The following is a 17,327-nucleotide window of genomic DNA, read 5'->3' on the forward strand; positions in this document are numbered from 1 at the left end:
TAAAGGAGTCCTCGGCACTATGGACTGTGCGCCGGCCCCCCTCGATATTGAGAAGGCCCCCTTCCCACTCCCAAAATGATTTCTAAGAAAGTCAGAATGTGAGAGATCAGGCAGTTACTAAAGTTTGTTCTAACTCTGATTCATAAAACCAGAACCTTGATTCCTAATTCCTCTAGTTCCACACTAATGTGTGTAACCGGCAGCTCCAAAGAATTCGCAGCAACTTCAAGAAGATGAAAAAGAGACTCACTTTCAGTAACGCTGACTATGTACACAACAGCTTGGAAGTAAAGCTGACTGGACTGCAGATTTGATGATGCTATGCTCCAAAGCCGCCAGAAGGTGTCTAGGTCTCTCTTGTGCCTAAGATGCAGGAGCCTTTAAAACAGGGAATGCAGGACCTGCAGCAATACATTTTGTGGTGAGTAGAAAGTATGTTGGAGGAGGAGGGGAATCCCAGACGAAAAGTCAGGTTCTAAACACAGATATCCTGATATGTTTAAAATGATGTTCTTATGCTGCATTTAAACATCATATATATAGGATGTTAAGGGATGCAGGTGGCGCTGTGGGTTAAACCACAGAGCCTAGGACTTGCCGATCAGAAGGTCGGCGGTTCGAATCCCCGCGACAGGGTGAGCTCCCGTTGCTCGGTCCCTGCTCCTGCCAACCTAGCAGTTCAAAAGCACGTCAAAGTGCAAGTAGATAAATAGGAACCACTCCAGCGGGAAGGTAAATGGTGTTTCCGTGCGCTGCTCTGGTTTGCCAGAAGCGGCTTAGTCATGCTGGCCACATGATCCAGAAGCTGTGTGCCGGCTCCCTCGGCCAGTAAAGCAAGATGAGCGCCGCAACCCCAGAGTCGGCCACGACTGGACCTAATGGTCAGGGGCCTCTTTACCTATATAGGATTTCTCTCTCTCTCTCTCTCTCTATATATATATATGTCCTAGTGCAATGGTTCTCAAACTTTTTTCTCTGGGCCACACTTTCAGAATAAAAATTTGCTCATGCCACAACCAGTTTTTGTGTGTGATAAGAAACACAATGGAAATCAAGAAGGAACCACTTATAGCAGTGCTTGATTTATAACACAGAACACAACTACTTTATAATATGATCATGGGACATCCAGAAAGTATAAAACATAAGAACATGAATCATTCCCAAAATGTAATGATAAACGAGCCTCTTGCACATGTATGAATAAAAACTCTGTGAGGGGTGTTGAGCTTGTTTTTGCCGGATAATCTCATATTAGGTCTAATTTGACACAAACAAACTCTCATCTCCTCATCTACATAAAGAAGCTTTTCTCTTTTCTGATCTTTCATATTTGTCAGAGTTGAAAATTCCTGCTCACAACGATATATTGCAGATAATTTTAGAAGAATAGCCAATGCTCTTGACGAGAGGTGTGGATACAGTTTCTGGTTGTAGATCCCATTCTTTTTGTATATACTAATACTGTACTATAACACACTGAAATATTTAGATGCTTCGCTGATTCTCCTTGACTCTTCCTGATGCACTTGCTATCCTCTCCTGCCACACCCTTGCAGAACCACGGCCCAATGCTTGACAGTGAAACATTTCTACTCATCATACGGCATGAGCAGGATTTCATCTTACTGAGCAAATGGGTTGTTAATGGACAGAGACTTATGGTCCCAAGTAGATACCCTTTATTTTACCTTTTACCTCATGGGAAACTTTTTAAAATTCTGACTGTCATACCCTGAAACATCTCCGGTCCACTCTTGCTCCTTCTATCTGCCAGCTGGGCTACTGGATGACTAGAGCAGCTTAGGAGGAGCTGTTAGTTACACCCATTGGCTGCTCCTTTCAATGGTTAGAAGAAACAGTAGCTGCTGTACTTGCTTCAAATAGCACTTCTGCAAAGTGCCTTAAGAGGATCCCCACAGGCTCAGACAGGAGTACAGGGACTTTCTTTAAGCGCTTTGCAGAAACACTGTTTGAAGCAACCTCCTCCCAATCTTTAAACAATTGAGAAAAGTTTAAAAGAGGAGGGAAGGCTGCTTCAAACATCAGTTTTGCAAAGTGGTTCAAGCAGCCTTCCACCCTGCTTTAAACATTGTTTGACTGATATTGAAGTGGAGGGTGGCACTACTTCAGAGAGGCTTCAGAGGCCACACGGGAGGGTGTGGGCTGCCCAAAAGCCTTTTGCAAAGAGCAAAAGGGCTTTGAAGCCATTGCAGGTTCCCAAGAGTCTGAGAGGTGGGCAGCGGAATCTCCATGTCAATCATGTGGTGTCATGACAACCAATTCTCTTTGTTTAGGGAATTGTTTTGTCAAGAACAGAACTCTCCAACAGACCGAAGTGGTACAGCCCCGAAAAAGTGAGCACTAGGCAAGTCACTGCCATTTTGTTGCAATAGGGTTGCCCTGCTCCGCTTCCTTGAGAGCTGCCTCCAGGCTGAAGTCTTAGGAAAACATGGGAAAATGTTCATTTGCACAGAGGAAACAGTGAGAAATTTAAACATTTGCAAGCATGGAAACTCATGGAGGTGCTGAAAAGAAAGGTCACACTCCAGATGAGATCACTGTTTGACAGAGTCACTCTAGAAGGATGTTTCAGGAGGACTCGATTGCAAAGGCTACACATGACAGAACTCTGGGGGTTTCCTTTTCAACGTGATCAAAAGGTTGCTTGGCTTGGCAAGAGACTTGATACAGATGCTGTATCTGGTTGAAAATTGGCACTTTGAATTTAGGAACCTGCAGCGTTCGGACTTACTATATAATGAATCTCTAATTTATTGCCCCTAAAGGTGTATGGCCCAGGCATGATGGGATGTTCTACAGGCTAGTCTCACAACAGCTGCTGCTCAGGCCATGTTCAAAAAAACAACAACCATGACACATATGAGTTATGCAGGATGACTATGGGGAAAGGAAGGGGAGCCTGGAGCTCTAATTGCACGACTCTATTTTGACAAATTAAAAAATGTGTAACATAAATTAACCTATGACTAGCCTGCTTGTTGGAAAACCAAGGATTGGATGGTCTATTGACTTACCCAAAGGTATTATGGCTATTTTCCAACCTCTCTCTCTACCCTGGAAATAATCAATATATACATATCTGAAAAGAAATTGGAAAGTAATGCAGCGTCTTTTGAAGGTAGAGCTAAACTGATCCCCTTGACTCAATTTAGAGTCAAGTCAGTATTTAGAAGCTTTCTTGCTGAATGTATGGAAAAACCTTAAGTGTCACCTAGTTTATACCTAGTTACCTAGTTTACTAATAATTTAATCAAGAGTAAAGGTAAAGGGACCCCTGACCATTAGGTCCAGTCATGAATGAATCTGGGGTTGTGGTGCTCATCTTGCTTTACTGGCCGAGGGAGCCAACGTTTTCCACAGACAGTTTTTCCAGATCATGTGGCCAGCATGACTAAGCCGCTTCTGGCGAACCAGAGCCGCACACAGAAACGCTGTTTACCTTCCCGCCGGAGCGGTACCTATTTGTCTACATGCACTTTGAGGTGCTTTCGAACTGCTAGGTTGGCAGGAGCAGGGACCAAGCAACAGGAGCTCACCCCGTCGCGGGGATTCGAACTGCCAACCTTCTGATCGCCAAGCCCTAGGCTCTGTGTTTTAACCCACAGCACCACCCGCCTCCCTTTCATCAAGAGTAGGAGGTTAAATTTAAAACACTTCTGCCTTCGTCCCTATGAAGGAGCTGTGTGCATGTGGAACGTTCTAAGCAGGACATGAAAGAAATTCTGGGAGAAATTCTACTCACTTCATAATATAGTTGAGTATTATAAGGTGGGCAAATGTGACCTTGAAGTTATCACAACATTCTGCACCATCACTAATGTAAAATTTTGTTTCACCTGATTTTAATTTCAGATAACATTATTCATCAGATTTTGTCCTTTAGTCCTCTGGCTCATAATGACTCTTCCTTATTTCTATAATCATGCTTTATAAAACGTAATATATAGTTTCATTGCTCTACTGCACAGTCTTACCTGACATTTCAAGTAGGCATTTTGCAGTATTTGATAATACAGAACATATAGCCTGTAGAATACAGCTGCCATAGGCTCAAAAGCTATACAGAAAGCAGAACAGGAATGTGAATTAAATGTTTCTACAACACACATCATTTCCCCTTCTGGTTGTCTCATAGACCATATATGGGAATCTTCTACCGAACAAACCAGCAATAAAAACTCCACATTGAATAGACACTTCTGCAGCAACCAAAGGACAATGCTTGTATAATTTAGGTGAGAGCTCTTATTTATTACTGTGAAATTATGGTGCACTTTAAAGTACTCCTTATGTGCAGAGAGCAGAGGAGATTCTTAAGCTATTAACATTTGATCTCCTGCTGTCATTAATCAGGTGCAGAATGTAGTCTAAATAATGTGTTTGTACAGTGTTGTCGAAGGGATAGATTTGCAGCAAGGCTTTGAACTTACTAGACTTCACTTAGAGACAACTATTTTACTTTTGACAATATCCACTTCTGGCGGATGTTGCTCTGATTATTTTAATTTTATGATGGGATGTTTTCAGTTGAGGTAAAACTTAATTTTTAAACAATCCTGCAAATACTTTCTCTGTTTAATCATTTCCCCAGTTTAGTCATTTTTGGAATTGAGATATTGCAGGTTAGGAATTGGTTTCCTGGAGTTCAAACGCTGAATAAACAAAAGATAGAGAGAGGAGGAGGAGAAGGAGGAGGGAGAAGGAGTGGGGGAAGTGAAGGCGGAGGTGAGAGAAGAGCTTGTTTAATGTAAAATCTGTCATCTTTGTTTCAAGGGCTATTGCCATTGTTTGAAAATTTAATGTATGCAGGTTGGGAATGAAAAATTCTGTGCTTCTGTATGTCCATTAGGGGAATTTGAATTAGATTCATCCATTAAATCTTCATGAAGAGAATTACTAGTGAACAGATCTGTATTCATGGTGCGTACACTTTCCTGAAAAAAACTAAACTTTTCATGTACCGTATATGTGAGTGACTGAGTGAGTGAGAGAGAGAGTTTAAACTATCAGGTAAAAGGTACATTTCTGGCTTTGAATGATGTTGGTGCAATGGTTTGGTTCAGATGAAATGACAATGACTCCCCTTTCTGAACTCTCAGTTACTCAAAAAACACCATTGGAAATCCAGAAGCAACCAGTTATCAACCTGGCTTTGTACCAAAGAGATGGTGATCTTGGACACCAACCAGTTCCTTCACAAGTGGCTTTTGTGAGGACGAGAAGGATGAGCTGCACTACATCACAGTGAGGTGACAAACAGCATTATGGTGGGCTCAGTGGCACCTTGGAAGCAGAATCAATTTTCATCTTGCACTTACGTTCATTGCTGAATACGGTTGCTCTGGAGATCAATGTACTGAAGTGTATCTTATATCTGTATATAAAATCTGCATTTAATCCCTGGTTTGTCTGTATCATTCTTAGGCCTCTGAAGAGGCCTATATCTGAGTGCCTTCTATGGAGGGCTGGTGAATATTGAAGTGTCTGGGACTGTAGTGTACCATATGTATCATATACTCTTCATGTTCACAGTGCGCACGGCTTCAGCTCACTTTTGCATTTTCCTCATACCAGTGCAGCAACTCGTCCTCTACCTGCTGAATATTCAGGGCCATCTCCACCCTGCTTCACCGATCATCTATATCAAATCACTAGCTGCACTGGCATTATATGAGTGTTTTCAGGCAGGGAGGAACCTTAGTTCCACTCACAAGTGAATAACCAAGCGAGATATGCTACCACCTAGAGTTTTTGGAAATACTAAAGGTTCAGAAAGTAAGCAAGTAGGCAAGCTCCACCTCATCTCAGGCACGTTGACTGAGAAAGCCCTGGCCCTCGTGGCCACCTAGAACATCAGGGGGACATATTATTATTAAATCGAACATACATTACCATCAATATCCTTAATTATGAATAACCCATAGTAAAAAGTAAGAAATATACACTCCAAGTAAGGTTATCATTAATCAGTAACAGTATGGAAAACACCAGAGAGCAGGACTGGAGGCATCTGAGATGCATGAGCCAGGCTACCCATTTGGTCCAAGGCAGTTTGTAGGCTGGCTGATTTGCCTCAAGGTGCATCTGCATCAGTTTCATTCCCCTCATTCACTATTGGGATTTTGTTTAATTTTGTTATTTGGGAAGAAGTGAATGGAATTTGCAGACATCCCAGCCTTTCCAGAGTGGATAAAGCCAACTGAACTACAGGCAAATAAGTCCAGAGGATTTTGCGTTGAGCACCTTTACATTTATATTCCCACCCCCCAAGGAAACATCCGTAACTTCACCCTTTCTTGAGGGCATGAATCTGGCCAAATTTCAGAAGGATGGCTGCTGTGGTTTTGATACAATGTCAGCCATTACGGTTTGGTTCTGTTTTTACCTACCCCAATCTAGTATTTTGTGAGTAATTGGTCTGAAAATTGGTGTCCCCAGGAAAAAACATTGAGCTAAAAACAATTAAATCCAGAGGCTTTTATGCTAGGCATATTTATAGTTTATATTGGTATGGGAAGAATTAAAAGGGATTCACTTTGGGAGTAAATTCATTCCCTCTAATTAAAAGTTTGATCTGTTGGTCCATTCTCTTCCCAGTCTAGTGTTCACTGGCTCCCATCTTGGTGTTATTCCATGTGGCTTATGAGGTAAGCTTAAAGCCATTACTTTCAGAAGGTGCATAGCATTTTTGGGAAGTCTGAGTCACTGAGATGCTGCCCCAAGGCACTTTAGGGCTCCCCACTTAGACTTGTGCTATCTCATGCAGAACCTGCTTTGCTTTTGACAAGTCAAAACTATTTCCCACGCACCCCACTTCAGCTCAGGATTCAGAAATCATCCAAATCCTATGAACATCCCCAGAAATCTTACCACAAAGAGGGCTTGCTCACTTTGTATGTAGTGAGGCCAGGGTTGCAAGCGGGATTGGTCTCATTGCTCATTTAACCCAAATGTTATTTCCTTCTCCAACACTGTAAACCTTCCATTGGCCGGCAGAAGAAGCAGAAGTCTATATTCTGTTAAAAGATTTCCTCTGCTTTCCCCTCCTTTTCACTGTTCCATCATAAAACCATTAGTACTTTGCAAACTCTTCTAATTATCATGCAGCTCATGATGCCCCCTGTCTTCTAATAACCTGTCCCTGGAGTCCTCCAAACCTATGACTGGTTCTTTCACAGCAGCTTAGCTAGCTATAAGTACTGCATGAACAATTTTGAAATTCAGGCTGGCTTCACTGACCGCCGTCTGAGGAGAACTGGTCCTGAGAGAATTATCTCTTCAAAATAGACCCCATAGATTGACTTCTGTTTATTTGCAGACAGATGGAACAGAGGAGCCTAGTGAGCCATTGCCAGCAGAGCTCTGTGAAACCCAGGCTGTGCCAAACTAAGTCGATCGTATAGTAATAGACAGGAGAGGAGAGGCCAGTGTGAAAATATAAGGGTAATCTTGTTGACCCTTTCTTTGACTTTTTGAGTTAGGCCTTGGCCATTAATGTGGTGCAGGAAATGAGGTGAGATTAGAGGAGTAATTTCTAAACATTGTGCTATGAAAGAACTGCAAAATGAAACAATTAAAGGCTACATAGGCCCAAAGGATCTTTCCGCAGAGGAAGGAGGCTGCCTGCTGCCTCTCCACAGGATCCATTTTTTCTCGCCTCCTTTCAGCTGCCTTTTACTGGAGTAGAATAAGTCCCCTTTATCCCTGAGTCAGGTGTGTTTAGATCATTCATGCTACAATTCTGTACCCATTTATCCAGGAGTAAGTCTCATTGAACTTAGTGGGATTACTTGTGAGCAGATCATACCCTCCAAGTGTTCTGATTTTCCTGGGACAGTCACGGAATTACGAAAGCCATCCTGGTTTCTGAGTTGATCCCAGAAGGTCTCTCTTTTCCCTATCTGTGCTGCCAATGGCAAGCTTGGGCAGGTGGATGAACCAGCACTTGTCCTGAGTGGTGGCAGCTGCAAGGGATCCTGTTGCCACTCTATGGCCTCTCTCCATGACTGCACCCTAAAATTACGGTATATAACACCTCCTTACGTTATTCATTCTACATGAGACTAACACTTAACTATGATGTCACTTGCTGAAAGAGTATCTAACTGACACCATGACAGCTAGCAATGTTTTTCACAGATTTGCCTTAAATCATTTGGGGGACCATGTCTTGCTTCTAAGGTAAGAGCCATCCTATCATTTAAGTGAATATTGGAGAGGGGACTGAAGTAGGGCAAAGCAGGGGTCTGGATCCTGAGGTCACCCATCCTGGTGACCACTTTGAAAGATGGATGGGGCTGATCACCTGTCAAACATCACCACGACATCAGGTGACCTCCCCCCCCTTGTAGCACTGTCTTCAAGCCCCACCTTCAGAAGGGATTGCTTACTACACTGGACTCTTAGTTGGAAACTGGAGCATAGACAATCCAAGCAGGTTTGAAAATCACTGCCGATCACCTGACCTGCACTGATGTCATTTGGTTCACTAGGGAGCTCCAATGTGGGAGTTCTTGAGTGAAAGCAATCCAGTAAGGCTTTTCATATGTAAGAGACGCCAAAGCCAGTTCCCAAAGAATGATTAGGAATGCATTTTAAGGGCTTCTCCAGACTAGTGTTTTAATGTGACTGTATTCTGCAACATGTTCTGGACACAGTAATCGTGCATTAGTGATGCATTTAGGTTCAGATGAGGCTTCTCAACCTGGGAAGGGAGCCCATACAGGAAATAAAAGACTCTGGTCCTAAACCTACGCTGCCTTGAAGGATATCTTTGGGAGAAGAAAAGGCTCAGGAGTAAACCCTACACAAATCCACAGTCCCTAAAATGGTTGGATGGCATCTTTATGCTTCCTTCTGGCAACCCCAGAAGCCTGCTTTCCTTTGGACCATAAATTGAGGCTGAGAGAGAGGTGTTGTTGCCTGGGCAGCCCAGGACCTCCACACACGCTGCCCAGGCCTGTGCCTTGTAGAGGTCACTTTAGTGCTGCCAATGCAGTGAATGGACATCACCCAAGGACAGTGGCAGACCTACATTTTTGAGTCCTGAAGCTTGAACTGTCATGGGGGCCCCTTCACAGCCACCAACGAGGTCCAGGTAACCACTGTGATGATCTTCAATGGGGTGGCTCCACAACAGATTACCACACTTTTACGATGTCTGTGCCACTGACTCTCAAACTTTGGGATTGTTGAAATATATGCAACAAAAAATATCAATCAATGTGACTCAGGTTAGGTCTACTAGACCCAAAATTGTTAAGCAATGTGGACTAAGTCGCTTTCCATAGATAATAAACAATAACTTTGCTTATTACCCTGCTCTTATTTGCTCTCAGAAAATATTCATAATTTCCTAAGCTTTGGTGAACTGAAATTAATTATCTTATTTCTGCTAGTAGTATTTGTTTGTTGCATAGTTCTGAGTCACTAGGGAAACCCAGCCAGATGGGCGGGGGTATAAATAATAATAAGTTGTAGTTGTTGTAGTTGTTGTTTTACAAAAAAATTAAATTCAGTGTATATTAAGTCACACATTTGTGACTCTCCAATAGTAGAAGCCTTGGAAATTTAGATATATTTAGATCATCTAACTAGCTTGGATTATTTTCAAACACACAAGTTTTCCATGAAGTGAACATCCACCAAGAGACTAATTGCCACCATCCCATCTATTTTCAGAATGCTTGTGCTAATTGACGGGCAGACTTAAAAGCTGAATATTTCTTCTACAGGATAGGACAAAATGTAGGCTCTTTCCAGCCCACCTCACAAAAGACCTTTCATTTGGTAGCATCAGTAGCAAAATGAATTTCCTATTTGAAGACGATAAATTTCCCTGATTCCATTTAGTCTGTTTAGTTTCCACATCTACTCTTGTTTTAAGTATGAAGGAGGCTAAATAGAAACTGAAAACTTCTGAATGGGACCTATTGCTGAGCAGATATGGTTATGAATGGATTTGTGGCTACCCCAATAACATACATAAATGATATTTGTTTTATTAATAACGAAAACATTCTGGCAATAGCATATTGTATCGCATGGTGAGCTGTGTCTGTGTTTGTCTGTATGTATGACTTTTGCAAAAGAAAGAGAGACTGCTGACCAATGGGACAGGGTATGATTTGTATTCATAAATCCATACATTGTACTGTGTGTGTGTGTGCATGTTTGTGTGTGTGAGGGAGAATGAGAAACACACACACACACACACACACACACACTCACACACACAGATTTGGGTGTTTGGGTGGATGTTGAATGATTGAATGGTGTGTGTGCTTATACTGCTGCCCAACTCTTCACCAGCTCTGCACCTTTCCCAGGAATCAAGGAAGCTGCCTTATACTGAATTAGACCCTTAGTCTACTTAGCTTTACACTCCACACTGACTGGCAGCAGCTCTCCATCTTTCAAGGTAAGAGATACCTGGATGCATTTCTTTTGCTGATGTATTTGGTACAGAAGATTAGACGACACTGACTACTCTCTCTGTGTTCTCCACACACCTGTCCCAACCAAAAGACCAACTACTGCCAGGGATTTTTAAGAACAGATGAAAATGCTAACTGTAAGTCACTGCCAGACCCTCCCCAAAACACGTAAGAGAGAACCGAAAACCATTAAACTGCAATTAAAGTAAGCATTTCTAAGAACATATGATACAGTAACTCTTGACCTTTATGAAGAATTCCGTTTTCTCTTTAAACAAATCTAATTGCACAAAAAAGCCTCAAAAGTATTTTCTGTAACACTAGATTTACATTTTATGTAAAGACATAACCCGTGTCTCTCCTTAGAATGTCCAGCTTCTGCTTGATGAAGAAATTCGTTTCTGCATTGCTCCTTCTTATGGATGAAAAATAAGTGAAGAACATGATATTCATGTCTGATGAATTATACATGAGAGACAAGATGACTAATTAATAGTGAGCACTGGAAAGATAACAATGGCTCCTGTCATCACCTCAGTTCAGCAGAGTTCAAGGGAATATACATTTCAACAATGCAACATTGAAATGGGTTGCACTGTCATAACGATCCGGTTCCATAAGCCGCTGCTAACTTTGTGTTGCTAATTACCACGGACACTTGCACGAAGGCTTGCAAAGGAAGTGAACAAGGCTCAGCTCTGGTGCAAGCTCAGCTATTGTGAAAATTGTTGCCACCCTTACTAAAGATCATTAAGCCCAGAGTCTCAAACTACTTGCTTTCCATTCTGTCTCTTTCCTCCCGATGTAACTGCAGGTCCATGCAAAATTTTCTCAGCATGGCAGCTGCATGGTCACTTAGTGTTGGGCTATACATTATACAAGAAAGACAAACACTTGCCACTTACCCCATCACCTACTCATCTCGCTTATCGTTCATCATTTCCTCTTATCGCTCTCACAGTCATTACTCCATGCCACACTGGCGAGGGAGGAGAGTCCTGTTCTTGAGTTTTCTGCAAAGTATAAACATAAACACAGATTCATATAATCCAAGGTCAGAAGGGGCTATCAAGCTGTGTTGTGAGATCGCCTCCTGGAATACTTTATAAAGAAGAACTCCCAAATATAACAGCAGGGCCTTGAAAAGGCTAATTGGAATAGATTAAAAAAGAGTAAAGGTTAAAAGCCATCACAGTTTTGCTATCTCTATGGTACAAATACAAAGATTTTAAAGAATTGAGTGCACACAATCCTCACAGAAAACCTGGACCCACTGGCATTGCCACCCCAAAAGCCTTCTGCACCCCAAGGCATTTTGCACTCACCTGAACCCTTGCAGGGAAAGGGGCGGGGCACAATGGGAAGGGGCAGGGCGACCAGGCTGCTTAAGCCACACCCTTTTCCCAAAGGAAGCGCCATGGGGGGTGAGTATCCAGCATCCCCTTCTTGGCTTCTCTGAAGAAGAAGAAGAAGAAGAAGAAGAAGAAGAAGAAGAAGAAGAAGAGAAGAAGAGTTTGGATTTGATATCCCGCTTTATCACTACCCAAAGGAGTCTCAAAGCGGCTAACATTCTCCTTTCCCTTCCTTCCCCACAACAAACACTCTGTGAGGTGAGTGGGGCTGAGAGACTTCAGAGAAGTGGGACTGGCCCAAGGTCACCCAGCAGCTGCATCCGGAGGAGCGGGGAAGTGAACCTGGTTCCCCAGATTACAAGTCTATCACTCTTAACCACTACACCACACTGGCTCTCTAGGAGACACTTGAACTCTTTGACTTTAACCCCATGTCAAGGCTGCATTGGGGGAGCCAGGTTTGCAAAAAGCGGTTCTCTCCATTTGCAAGGAAGGTTTTGCATCGTTGTGATGTTACTGTTTTATCCTTTTGTAAACCATTTTTTGGGGTCCCCCCCCAATATAGCGGTGTATGGGTTTCACAAAATGAATCCTGTAAATGAAAACCGTTCTATTTTTCCTACATGCTTTGCGTCCAAGAAAAAAGGTCCCAAGTCCTGGCTTGCTGCTGCCAGTCAGTGAAGACAAACGTGGGCTCCGTGGACCAAGGATCTGACAGCACTAGAAGGCTTCTTCCTGTGAGTCGGTGCTGCTGGTCTGTGCTTTTCAGAAAAAGGTTGGACTTCTGAAGCCTGGCAAAGGGTATGAATCGCAAGTCATGGTGGGGCAGGGGCTCCAGCGTTGGACCTGGGAGACCTGGGTTCAGATCCAGTCACGGGGAGACTTTGGGCCAATCACTGCGTCTCAGCCTAGCCTGCCTCACAGGGTGGTTGTTGTCAGGATAAAGAGCTGGGCTGGAGAAACATACAGGCCACCCCACTCTTTCCTTCAAAGTATCCTGAAAAGTGTAGTTTACGCACCACAGAGCTACAGTTCCCAGCACCCTTCACAAACTACAGTTGTCAGGATTCAAATCCTCTTTTGCTTTTTTAAGAATGCAAAGGGGGGGGGGACCAGATTGCAACAAATTCCTCTTTACTTTTTAATTACAGGAGGAAAGAAAACAGATTGCAACAAATCCTTTTCTTTTTTAGTTTTGCAAAGGGGGTGGGGGGTAAGGGACCAAGGTGGCAACAAAATTCAGTTTTATTTTTTTAGCTATGCTAGAATGACCAGAGCAGGTTGCAATGGATTTCGTTTTACGTATTTTTTAAGCAACAGCAACACTCCTGAATCGTCCTCCCTCTCTGCAGCAGCTGGAGAGATAAACCTAACATACAATAAGTAATATAAAACTTGTCAATAAATAATAGGCACAGATAAAGGAGCGAACAGGCTTTAGTCTAAGGGCTTAGGATGCAGCATTTTTTAGGGCAATGTCCCCTCCCCCCTCCAAAGGTGGCTTAGAAAAGACTGGATTCCTCCAGGTCAGAGATGGATTCTTTAGCTTTCTGGGCCTTGCAGAGCTTGGGAGCTGCTTCCCCTCTGTCTCTTGGCCTCTGCGATATTTACTCCTTTGAGATCTTAAAATGCCTGAACAGACCACTTTCTTGGGCAGGTTTGTCAGCAGCGCTGTGTTTCTACCAGCACCTCCTTAATTTTGCTAGCCCCCACTGCCAAAAGAGACCCAGCAAAGAGGCTTGTGGCAGCTGTGCCCAACTTGGTGCCTTCCAGATGTTGTTGGCCCAACTCCCATCATCTCTGACCGTTGGCTATGCCGATGGGAGGTGGATTCCAGCAACATCTGCATTGATGTCCTGTGGAAACTAACCTGTTTGCCTGGGATTTTTGGGTGGGCAGGAAGGTGATGGGAATTTTGTTGCTGCTGCTGCTGCTGCAGATGAGAGCCCAGGTGGTCCATGGGAGTGTGCTATGCTTTTATCTGTTTTGTATAAGCAGTGTTGGATCGGTTTTATTCTTGTGTTTTAGTATAATGTAAGCTCCCCTGGAATCCTTGGAAGAAAGGCAGGTTAGAAAATCTCTCATAAATAAAAATTGCAGTGGGAGACTTGAAAAGCAATACCAATGAGACGGAAACATGGAAGGTGCCTAAAGAAGCCAGGGTGGCTATCTAAAGAACTTTTAACTGAGTTAAGATTAAAAAAGGATGTGTACAAAAAATGGAAAAGGGAGGAAACCACCAAAGAGGAATTCAAACAAATAGCCAGCACTTGTAGACACAAAGTCAGAAAAGCTAAAGCACAGAATGAACTCAGGCTTGCTAGAGAGGTTAAAAGCAACAAAAAAGGCTTTTATGGGTATGTTCGTAGCAAAAGGAAGAACAAAGAAACAGTGGGGTCACTCAGAGGAGAAGATGGTGAAATGCAAACAGGGGACACAGAAAGGGCTGAACTCCTCAATGCCTTCTTTGCCTCAGTCTTCTCCGATAAAGAAAACAATGCCCGACCTGAAGAATTTGGAGCAAATGATTCAGCAGAGAAAACACAGCCCAGAATAACTAAGGAGATAATACAAGAATATTTGGCTAGTCTAGATGTATTCAAGTCTCCAGGGCCAGATGAACTGCATCCAAGAGTATTAAAAGAACTGGCAGATGTGATCTCAGAACCACTGGCAGTCATCTTTGAGAATTCCTGGAGAACAGGCGAAGTCCCGGCAGACTGGAGGAGGGCAAATGTTGTCCCTATTTTCAAAAAGGGGAAAAGAGAGGACCCAAATAATTACCGCCCAGTTGGTCTGACATCAATACCAGGGAAGATTCTGGAGCAGATCATTAAGCAAACAGTCTGTGAGCACCTAGAAAGGAATGCTGTGATCACCAATAGTCAGCATGGATTTCTGAAAAATAAGTCATGTCAGACTAACCTGATCTCGTTTTTTGACAGAATTACAAGCCTGGTAGATGAAGGGAACGCAGTGGATGTAGCCTACCTTGATTTCAGCAAGGCATTTGACAAGGTGCCCCATGATATTCTTGTAAAGAAGCTGGTAAAATGCGGTCTTGACTTTGCTACCACTCAGTGGATTTGTAACTGGCTGACTGACCGAACCCAAAGGGTGCTCATCAATGGTTCCTCTTCATCCTGGAGAAGAGTTCACAGGCAGGAAACAATAAGGATGCAAAAAAGGACAATCTAACATTTGAACTTCTAATTAGTGATCCTACTATTTTGCAAGTCTTCTTTTGAGGCTATTTAAACCTCAAGACTTCCTTCCACCCCTTCTAATGGTTCTTTACATCTTACACCATTCTCTGCATTTTGTTATCATTTTTATCCAGTTGTTACTCCTCAACTCCTGTTGTTACTCCAATTGTTACTCCTTTTTCTAGTTCCTTACTGCTTATCAGTCTTGCTTTTAATGCCGTAACCCACCCTGGGACCTTATGGCAAAGGGCAGGAATGCACAATATCAAATCCATTGGGGCACAAAATGCATTCATATATATGTTGCTATCAAGTACTATCTTCGAAGAGGCAAAAGAGAGAGAAAGAAATCCTTTCTGTCATGGTGCTGAGACAGCCTGGATTGCCAACAGGTTTACTGTGATCTCCCAGAGATCACCTGCCACCATGACCAAGGTGATTTCCATTCTGAAACCAGGCTGGAAGCCAGCCTGGAATGAATCCAAATAATCAGTGTCATCCAGGACTGTCCGAAACTGGAACAGCATGACTGGTTCTAATACCTTAATTAAGAACAATAAATTTGACACTGGATAATTGTTCAGGCCAATAGAGTGGTTATTTTTTATATAAAAAAGGAGCTGGAACACCTCAGGGCAGACAGAAGCACCCGGATTTGACAAACTCCCTACAGGTAATTGTAACAATGGACCCCTCCCTTCATTTTGGCAAATGAGGGAATAATGGAAGCTTTCAAGTTTGTGATTTCAAGAGATTGAGCATGCTACCCTTTTCAGTTACCTATGCTGATTAGATCTCCCTTGTCTATATCCAAATGGAGTGCGCATCCACTGCACTAGCTGCACGATCCGATCCGATATCTTTATTGTCCTTGTCCCATATAGAACAATGAAATTGAAAAAACTTCATAAGACATTCAAAATCCCCTAAAAACTCTGAAACCCCATTTTAAAATACAATATACTCCTATAGAGACTCATACTGTGTTTAAAACCAGAATTGCATTTGGGTAGAAACTGTTTCTCAGGTGGCTAGTCCTAGTCTTTATAACCCTGTAACTTCTTCCAGAAGGCAGAACTGAAAGAGACTATGCTACCACTCAGTGGATTTGTAACTGGCTGACTGACTGAACCCAAAGGGTGCTCATCAATGGTTCCTCTTCATCCTGGAGAAGAGTGACTAGTGGGGTGCCACAGGGTTCTGTCTTGGGCCCGGTCTTCCTCAACATCTTTATCAACGACTTGGATGATGGACTCAAGGGCATCCTGATCAAATTTGCAGATGACACCAAACTGGGAGGGGTGGCTAACACCCCAGAGGACAGGATCACACTTCAAAACGACCTTGACAGATTAGAGAACTGGGCCAAAACAAACAAGATGAATTTTAACAGGGAGAAATGTAAAGTATTGCACTTGGGCAAAAAAAATGAGAGGCACAAATACAAGATGGGTGACACCTGGCTTGAGAGCCGTACATGTGAAAAAGATCTAGGAGTCTTGGTTGACCACAAACTTGACATGAGCCAACAGTGTGACGCGGCAGCTAAAAAAGCCAATGCAATTCTGGGCTGCATCAATAGGATTATAGCATCTAGATCAAGGGAAGTAATAGTGCCACTGTATTCTGCTCTGGTCAGACCTCACCTGGAGTACTGTGTCCAGTTCTGGGCACCACAGTTCAAGAAGGACACTGACAAACTGGAACGTGTCCAGAGGAGGGCAACCAAAATGGTCAAAGGCCTGGAAACGATGCCTTATGAGGAACGGCTAAGGGAGCTGGGCATGTTTAGCCTGGAGAAGAGGAGGTTAAGGGGTGATATGATAGCCATGTTCAAATATATAAAAGGATGTCACATAGAGGAGGGAGAGAGGTTGTTTTCTGCTGCTCCAGAGAAGCGGACACGGAGCAATGGATCCAAACTACAAGAAAGAAGATTCCACCTAAACATTAGGAAGAACTTCCTGACAGTAAGAGCTGTTTGACAGTGGAATTTGCTGCCAAGGAGTGTGGTGGAGTCTCCTTCTTTGGAGGTCTTTAAGCAGAGGCTTGACAACCATATGTCAGGAGTGCTCTGATGGTGTTTCCTGCTTGGTGGGGGGTTGGACTCAATGGCCCTTGTGGTCTCTTCCAACTCTAGGATTCTATGGCTCCTCAGTTATTTCTTTATTAACCAGTGCCCCTCCCTTGAGGCCTGTACGTATGGCCTCCTATGATGTCACAAACAGACATGGCTGCTGAGGGGAAAGAGGCAGTTTCTTATTCTAGAATTTCAAACACAAGAGAGGGAAATTTTTCAGTCCAGTGGC

The 17,327-nt window shown here is 43.1% G+C and overlaps 2 long non-coding RNA genes across 2 annotated transcripts in view; both read left to right on the forward strand.

Moving 5' to 3' along the window:
- The first annotated feature begins 56 nt into the window (after window positions 1–56).
- On the forward strand, window positions 57–5,421 carry LOC309378026. Its single transcript, XR_014171796.1, has 3 exons — window positions 57–421; window positions 4,160–4,259; window positions 5,124–5,421. It is a non-coding gene; the product is annotated as an uncharacterized lncRNA (long non-coding RNA).
- A 6,539-nt stretch (window positions 5,422–11,960) lies between these two features.
- Window positions 11,961–17,327, forward strand: part of LOC309378028 — a 520,733-nt gene continuing 515,366 nt past the window's right edge. The window contains exon 1 of the long non-coding RNA XR_014171798.1: window positions 11,961–12,070. This is a non-coding gene — a long non-coding RNA (uncharacterized lncRNA). The remainder of the gene's footprint in view (window positions 12,071–17,327) is intronic.

This window comes from Podarcis melisellensis (assembly GCF_964234715.1).
Source record: "Podarcis melisellensis genome assembly, chromosome: 9".
NCBI lineage: Eukaryota > Metazoa > Chordata > Lepidosauria > Squamata > Lacertidae > Podarcis > Podarcis melisellensis.